This window comes from Hyla sarda, unplaced genomic scaffold, assembly GCF_029499605.1.
Source record: "Hyla sarda isolate aHylSar1 unplaced genomic scaffold, aHylSar1.hap1 scaffold_107, whole genome shotgun sequence".
NCBI classification, from domain to species: domain Eukaryota; kingdom Metazoa; phylum Chordata; class Amphibia; order Anura; family Hylidae; genus Hyla; species Hyla sarda.
Genome location: NW_026607689.1, coordinates 310,907 through 319,074, shown reverse-complemented (window position 1 = coordinate 319,074; position 8,168 = coordinate 310,907). Strand labels below are relative to the sequence as shown.

Here is an 8,168-nt window from a genome sequence, read left to right as displayed (position 1 = left end):
GGGTGGTGCACTGTACCCGAAGATACTGCCATATCGGGTCAATGCATAGGGCGACGGAAGCAAGCTTCGAAATCGGCCCCCGTTCTCAAAAATCCATTTAATATATGGTCCCCAGATAGGGGACGTATCAGATATTAAACTGATAAGAACAGATACTACACTTGATCTTAGCCAAAAGGCCGAGAAGCGATAACCGTGAAAGGGGCGGGCCCAACAAGGTGCCCTTCATGGGCACTATCACTGCTTGCTGTCAGGGAGGCTGCCAGACAATTTTCCATGCACACTCTGGGCTGGGGGGCAGTCAACCACCAGTACACACAGCAGAACCTAAACCCATACCATTATTGCTAAGCAGCAAGACAGGGGCCCATTGCACTCCCACGGGGCCTTTTTAAATGCAATCCATAACCCGGATTTGCCAGGAACCCTTCTTACTCCTCCTACTTGCATGTGACACTGGGCTTAGGATCTGCATAGGAAACACACACACAAGCACACACCTACCTTTGTTGCCTGCAGATGCCTCCTTGGCTGTCCCCAAACAGTATCAAACCAACACCCACGGGAAGCTGTAAGCATAGAGGACATGCCTGCACCCCATTGGACTTACCTGTGTGGGTTAAACCCGGGTTATTTGACAACCTATGGCGGTGATGGTTCTGCTCAGGCAGAGCAGTGCTGATGCTCCTCATAAAGCTGTCGCTGCTGTGAAGGTTCTAGGTGACATCACAAATCCCTATGGTTACATACACAACAAAGCTGGGTTGTTGTTGTTTACACTCTGCAAGGCCTGTGGAAGTGAGTGACATCATAGCACTGTAGTTCTGAGGGTTCTAGATGGATGCAACAATCTCCTGTTGCTTCTATGAAGGCCATAATAGACGACATCACCAAACAGCTCCATAGTCACATACACAGCAAAGGAGAGATGTTGTTTACACCTAGTGATGTCAGTGGTATTGAGTGACATCACAGCACAGTGCTAAGGCTCCTGGGCCTGGACACAGCAGCGGCTGCAATATCTCAACGGAGAATACGTTTATATATATGTGTGTGTGTGCGCGTATATATATATATATATATATATATATATATTTCTCCGCCGAAATCACTTTTAAACCCATTTCCACCTTTTTTTCCCTTCTCTTCCTCTTACTTTTTTTTCACGTTTTTTTACGTTTTTCTCCTTTTCGCCTCTTTTCTGGGCGTATTATTCTTCTTTTTCTTCTTTTTTTTCATCTAATGCATACCCCATCAGTGCAGCAATGCTTATTCAATACCGCCAGCAGATGGAGACACTGGGGGATAATTTTCTAAGGATTTATACTGATTTTTCCTGTCTGAATTTGTCGCACAGAAAGTTGCAGGCCAAATATGTGTGACATTTCTGCGACTTTAGCTTCTAGAGCATTTTTACAACATTATACATAGGTGCTGAATACATAAAAAGCGACTGTTCAGCGACAGACAAGTCGCATCGGCTGAAAGTAGGCCAGAATGTCAGTCCATGTTGGAGCAGGTTTAAATACAGTCTAAAGTATAGATCTCAAAGTCTGTGCACAGAATTTAGCAAGGGCCTCGCACCTTCTGATGCATCAGGTAGGTGCACAATAGCATAGCCTAACCCTCTGTACTTTGGTCTATATTGATGCGGGACATAGACAGCCAGCTGATGACCAATCCATTAGTGCAATGGATGGCTGGAAGCATTTGTCTTTGCCTTTGCAATACCACAGAAGCAATGCATGGTCAATGTACAGCAATGACACACCTGTGTGAACAGCCAGGAGACCCCCCCCCCCCCCCCCATGTTATGTTACATAGTTACATAGTTAGTACGGTCGAAAAAAGACATATGTCCATCAAGTTCAACCAGGGAATTAAGGGGTAGGGGTGTGGCGCGATATTGGGGAAGGGATGAGATTTTATATTTCTTCATAAGCATTAATCTTATTTTGTCAATTAGGAACATTCAGCACCCACCCGCTATCAAGGCAGCTGCCTATCATGTCATGCCCTACCTGCACAGGTGTGCTGGCTACTCAAATGATCCAATTAAGGAGGCCATTTAGTCAGCAGCAGCAGAAGTCCTGTGCCTGGACGCTCCAACAGCGGCCAGACACAAGCAGAAGCAGAAGCAGCAGAAGCAGCAGCAGCACCACCTTTTGTTTTTTGGCTGCAGCAGCAGCAAGGCCCACAGGGCTGGCTAGCTGGCTAGCCAGCAAGCAGGTAGCAATGAAAGTAGGAATCTTTCTTTTTAACCCTGTAAGGGGGTGGTGCACTGTACCCGAAGATACTGCCATATCGGGTCAATGCATAGGGCGACGGAAGCAAGCTTCGAAATCGGCCCCCGTTCTCAAAAATCCATTTAATATATGGTCCCCAGATAGGGGACGTATCAGATATTAAACTGATAAGAACAGATACTACACTTGATCTTAGCCAAAAGGCCGAGAAGCGATAACCGTGAAAGGGGCGGGCCCAACAAGGTGCCCTTCATGGGCACTATCACTGCTTGCTGTCAGGGAGGCTGCCAGACAATTTTCCATGCACACTCTGGGCTGGGGGGCAGTCAACCACCAGTACACACAGCAGAACCTAAACCCATACCATTATTGCTAAGCAGCAAGACAGGGGCCCATTGCACTCCCACGGGGCCTTTTTAAATGCAATCCATAACCCGGATTTGCCAGGAACCCTTCTTACTCCTCCTACTTGCATGTGACACTGGGCTTAGGATCTGCATAGGAAACACACACACAAGCACACACCTACCTTTGTTGCCTGCAGATGCCTCCTTGGCTGTCCCCAAACTGTATCAAACCAACACCCACGGGAAGCTGTAAGCATAGAGGACATGCCTGCACCCCATTGGACTTACCTGTGTGGGTTAAACCCGGGTTATTTGACAACCTATGGCGGTGATGGTTCTGCTCAGGCAGAGCAGTGCTGATGCTCCTCATAAAGCTGTCGCTGCTGTGAAGGTTCTAGGTGACATCACAAATCCCTATGGTTACATACACAACAAAGCTGGGTTGTTGTTGTTTACACTCTGCAAGGCCTGTGGAAGTGAGTGACATCATAGCACTGTAGTTCTGAGGGTTCTAGATGGATGCAACAATCTCCTGTTGCTTCTATGAAGGCCATAATAGACGACATCACCAAACAGCTCCATAGTCACATACACAGCAAAGGAGAGATGTTGTTTACACCTAGTGATGTCAGTGGTATTGAGTGACATCACAGCACAGTGCTAAGGCTCCTGGGCCTGGACACAGCAGCGGCTGCAATATCTCAACGGAGAATACGTTTATATATATGTGTGTGTGTGCGCGTATATATATATATATATATATATATATATATATATATTTCTCCGCCGAAATCACTTTTAAACCCATTTCCACCTTTTTTTCCCTTCTCTTCCTCTTACTTTTTTTTCACGTTTTTTTACGTTTTTCTCCTTTTCGCCTCTTTTCTGGGCGTATTATTCTTCTTTTTCTTCTTTTTTTTCATCTAATGCATACCCCATCAGTGCAGCAATGCTTATTCAATACCGCCAGCAGATGGAGACACTGGGGGATAATTTTCTAAGGATTTATACTGATTTTTCCTGTCTGAATTTGTCGCACAGAAAGTTGCAGGCCAAATATGTGTGACATTTCTGCGACTTTAGCTTCTAGAGCATTTTTACAACATTATACATAGGTGCTGAATACATAAAAAGCGACTGTTCAGCGACAGACAAGTCGCATCGGCTGAAAGTAGGCCAGAATGTCAGTCCATGTTGGAGCAGGTTTAGATACAGTCTAAAGTATAGATCTCAAAGTCTGTGCACAGAATTTAGCAAGGGCCTCGCACCTTCTGATGCATCAGGTAGGTGCACAATAGCATAGCCTAACCCTCTGTACTTTGGTCTATATTGATGCGGGACACAGACAGCCAGCTGATGACCAATCCATTAGTGCAATGGATGGCTGGAAGCATTTGTCTTTGCCTTTGCAATACCACAGAAGCAATGCATGGTCAATGTACAGCAATGACACACCTGTGTGAACAGCCAGGAGACCCCCCCCCCCCCCCCCATGTTATGTTACATAGTTACATAGTTAGTACGGTCGAAAAAAGACATATGTCCATCAAGTTCAACCAGGGAATTAAGGGGTAGGGGTGTGGCGCGATATTGGGGAAGGGATGAGATTTTATATTTCTTCATAAGCATTAATCTTATTTTGTCAATTAGGAACATTCAGCACCCACCCGCTATCAAGGCAGCTGCCTATCATGTCATGCCCTACCTGCACAGGTGTGCTGGCTACTCAAATGATCCAATTAAGGAGGCCATTTAGTCAGCAGCAGCAGAAGTCCTGTGCCTGGACGCTCCAACAGCGGCCAGACACAAGCAGAAGCAGAAGCAGCAGAAGCAGCAGCAGCACCACCTTTTGTTTTTTGGCTGCAGCAGCAGCAAGGCCCACAGGGCTGGCTAGCTGGCTAGCCAGCAAGCAGGTAGCAATGAAAGTAGGAATCTTTCTTTTTAACCCTGTAAGGGGGTGGTGCACTGTACCCGAAGATACTGCCATATCGGGTCAATGCATAGGGCGACGGAAGCAAGCTTCGAAATCGGCCCCCGTTCTCAAAAATCCATTTAATATATGGTCCCCAGATAGGGGACGTATCAGATATTAAACTGATAAGAACAGATACTACACTTGATCTTAGCCAAAAGGCCGAGAAGCGATAACCGTGAAAGGGGCGGGCCCAACAAGGTGCCCTTCATGGGCACTATCACTGCTTGCTGTCAGGGAGGCTGCCAGACAATTTTCCATGCACACTCTGGGCTGGGGGGCAGTCAACCACCAGTACACACAGCAGAACCTAAACCCATACCATTATTGCTAAGCAGCAAGACAGGGGCCCATTGCACTCCCACGGGGCCTTTTTAAATGCAATCCATAACCCGGATTTGCCAGGAACCCTTCTTACTCCTCCTACTTGCATGTGACACTGGGCTTAGGATCTGCATAGGAAACACACACACAAGCACACACCTACCTTTGTTGCCTGCAGATGCCTCCTTGGCTGTCCCCAAACGGTATCAAACCAACACCCACGGGAAGCTGTAAGCATAGAGGACATGCCTGCACCCCATTGGACTTACCTGTGTGGGTTAAACCCGGGTTATTTGACAACCTATGGCGGTGATGGTTCTGCTCAGGCAGAGCAGTGCTGATGCTCCTCATAAAGCTGTCGCTGCTGTGAAGGTTCTAGGTGACATCACAAATCCCTATGGTTACATACACAACAAAGCTGGGTTGTTGTTGTTTACACTCTGCAAGGCCTGTGGAAGTGAGTGACATCATAGCACTGTAGTTCTGAGGGTTCTAGATGGATGCAACAATCTCCTGTTGCTTCTATGAAGGCCATAATAGACGACATCACCAAACAGCTCCATAGTCACATACACAGCAAAGGAGAGATGTTGTTTACACCTAGTGATGTCAGTGGTATTGAGTGACATCACAGCACAGTGCTAAGGCTCCTGGGCCTGGACACAGCAGCGGCTGCAATATCTCAACGGAGAATACGTTTATATATATGTGTGTGTGTGCGCGTATATATATATATATATATATATATATATATATATATATATTTCTCCGCCGAAATCACTTTTAAACCCATTTCCACCTTTTTTTCCCTTCTCTTCCTCTTACTTTTTTTTCACGTTTTTTTACGTTTTTCTCCTTTTCGCCTCTTTTCTGGGCGTATTATTCTTCTTTTTCTTCTTTTTTTTCGTCTAATGCATACCCCATCAGTGCAGCAATGCTTATTCAATACCGCCAGCAGATGGAGACACTGGGGGATAATTTTCTAAGGATTTATACAGATTTTTCCTGTCTGAATTTGTCGCACAGAAAGTTGCAGGCCAAATATGTGTGACATTTCTGCGACTTTAGCTTCTAGAGCATTTTTACAACATTATACATAGGTGCTGAATACATAAAAAGCGACTGTTCAGCGACAGACAAGTCGCATCGGCTGAAAGTAGGCCAGAATGTCAGTCCATGTTGGAGCAGGTTTAGATACAGTCTAAAGTATAGATCTCAAAGTCTGTGCACAGAATTTAGCAAGGGCCTCGCACCTTCTGATGCATCAGGTAGGTGCACAATAGCATAGCCTAACCCTCTGTACTTTGGTCTATATTGATGCGGGACATAGACAGCCAGCTGATGACCAATCCATTAGTGCAATGGATGGCTGGAAGCATTTGTCTTTGCCTTTGCAATACCACAGAAGCAATGCATGGTCAATGTACAGCAATGACACACCTGTGTGAACAGCCAGGAGACCCCCCCCCCCCCCCATGTTATGTTACATAGTTACATAGTTAGTACGGTCGAAAAAAGACATATGTCCATCAAGTTCAACCAGGGAATTAAGGGGTAGGGGTGTGGCGCGATATTGGGGAAGGGATGAGATTTTATATTTCTTCATAAGCATTAATCTTATTTTGTCAATTAGGAACATTCAGCACCCACCCGCTATCAAGGCAGCTGCCTATCATGTCATGCCCTACCTGCACAGGTGTGCTGGCTACTCAAATGATCCAATTAAGGAGGCCATTTAGTCAGCAGCAGCAGAAGTCCTGTGCCTGGACGCTCCAACAGCGGCCAGACACAAGCAGAAGCAGAAGCAGCAGAAGCAGCAGCAGCACCACCTTTTGTTTTTTGGCTGCAGCAGCAGCAAGGCCCACAGGGCTGGCTAGCTGGCTAGCCAGCAAGCAGGTAGCAATGAAAGTAGGAATCTTTCTTTTTAACCCTGTAAGGGGGTGGTGCACTGTACCCGAAGATACTGCCATATCGGGTCAATGCATAGGGCGACGGAAGCAAGCTTCGAAATCGGCCCCCGTTCTCAAAAATCCATTTAATATATGGTCCCCAGATAGGGGACGTATCAGATATTAAACTGATAAGAACAGATACTACACTTGATCTTAGCCAAAAGGCCGAGAAGCGATAACCGTGAAAGGGGCGGGCCCAACAAGGTGCCCTTCATGGGCACTATCACTGCTTGCTGTCAGGGAGGCTGCCAGACAATTTTCCATGCACACTCTGGGCTGGGGGGCAGTCAACCACCAGTACACACAGCAGAACCTAAACCCATACCATTATTGCTAAGCAGCAAGACAGGGGCCCATTGCACTCCCACGGGGCCTTTTTAAATGCAATCCATAACCCGGATTTGCCAGGAACCCTTCTTACTCCTCCTACTTGCATGTGACACTGGGCTTAGGATCTGCATAGGAAACACACACACAAGCACACACCTACCTTTGTTGCCTGCAGATGCCTCCTTGGCTGTCCCCAAACGGTATCAAACCAACACCCACGGGAAGCTGTAAGCATAGAGGACATGCCTGCACCCCATTGGACTTACCTGTGTGGGTTAAACCCGGGTTATTTGACAACCTATGGCGGTGATGGTTCTGCTCAGGCAGAGCAGTGCTGATGCTCCTCATAAAGCTGTCGCTGCTGTGAAGGTTCTAGGTGACATCACAAATCCCTATGGTTACATACACAACAAAGCTGGGTTGTTGTTGTTTACACTCTGCAAGGCCTGTGGAAGTGAGTGACATCATAGCACTGTAGTTCTGAGGGTTCTAGATGGATGCAACAATCTCCTGTTGCTTCTATGAAGGCCATAATAGACAACATCACCAAACAGCTCCATAGTCACATACACAGCAAAGGAGAGATGTTGTTTACACCTAGTGATGTCAGTGGTATTGAGTGACATCACAGCACAGTGCTAAGGCTCCTGGGCCTGGACACAGCAGCGGCTGCAATATCTCAACGGAGAATACGTTTATATATATGTGTGTGTGTGCGCGTATATATATATATATATATATATATATATATATATATATATATATATTTCTCCGCCGAAATCACTTTTAAACCCATTTCCACCTTTTTTTCTCTTCTCTTCCTCTTACTTTTTTTTCACGTTTTTTTACGTTTTTCTCCTTTTCGCCTCTTTTCTGGGCGTATTATTCTTCTTTTTCTTCTTTTTTTTCGTCTAATGCATACCCCATCAGTGCAGCAATGCTTATTCAATACCGCCAGCAGATGGAGACACTGGGGGATAATTTTCTAAGGATTTAT

General features: G+C 46.1%; 4 non-coding genes across 4 annotated transcripts; all 4 read right to left on the bottom strand.

Moving 5' to 3' along the window:
* On the bottom strand, positions 1-191 carry LOC130299980 (U2 spliceosomal RNA). The gene has a single exon (XR_008851000.1). It is a non-coding gene; the product is annotated as a U2 spliceosomal RNA (small nuclear RNA).
* Positions 192-2,271: 2,080 nt separating this feature from the next.
* LOC130299979 (U2 spliceosomal RNA) lies at positions 2,272-2,462 on the bottom strand. Its single transcript, XR_008850999.1, has one exon. It is a non-coding gene; the product is annotated as a U2 spliceosomal RNA (small nuclear RNA).
* A 2,086-nt stretch (positions 2,463-4,548) lies between these two features.
* On the bottom strand, positions 4,549-4,739 carry LOC130299978 (U2 spliceosomal RNA). Its single transcript, XR_008850998.1, has one exon. It is a non-coding gene; the product is annotated as a U2 spliceosomal RNA (small nuclear RNA).
* Positions 4,740-6,827: 2,088 nt separating this feature from the next.
* On the bottom strand, positions 6,828-7,018 carry LOC130299977 (U2 spliceosomal RNA). Its single transcript, XR_008850997.1, has one exon. It is a non-coding gene; the product is annotated as a U2 spliceosomal RNA (small nuclear RNA).
* Between the last annotated feature and the right edge of the window lie 1,150 nt (positions 7,019-8,168).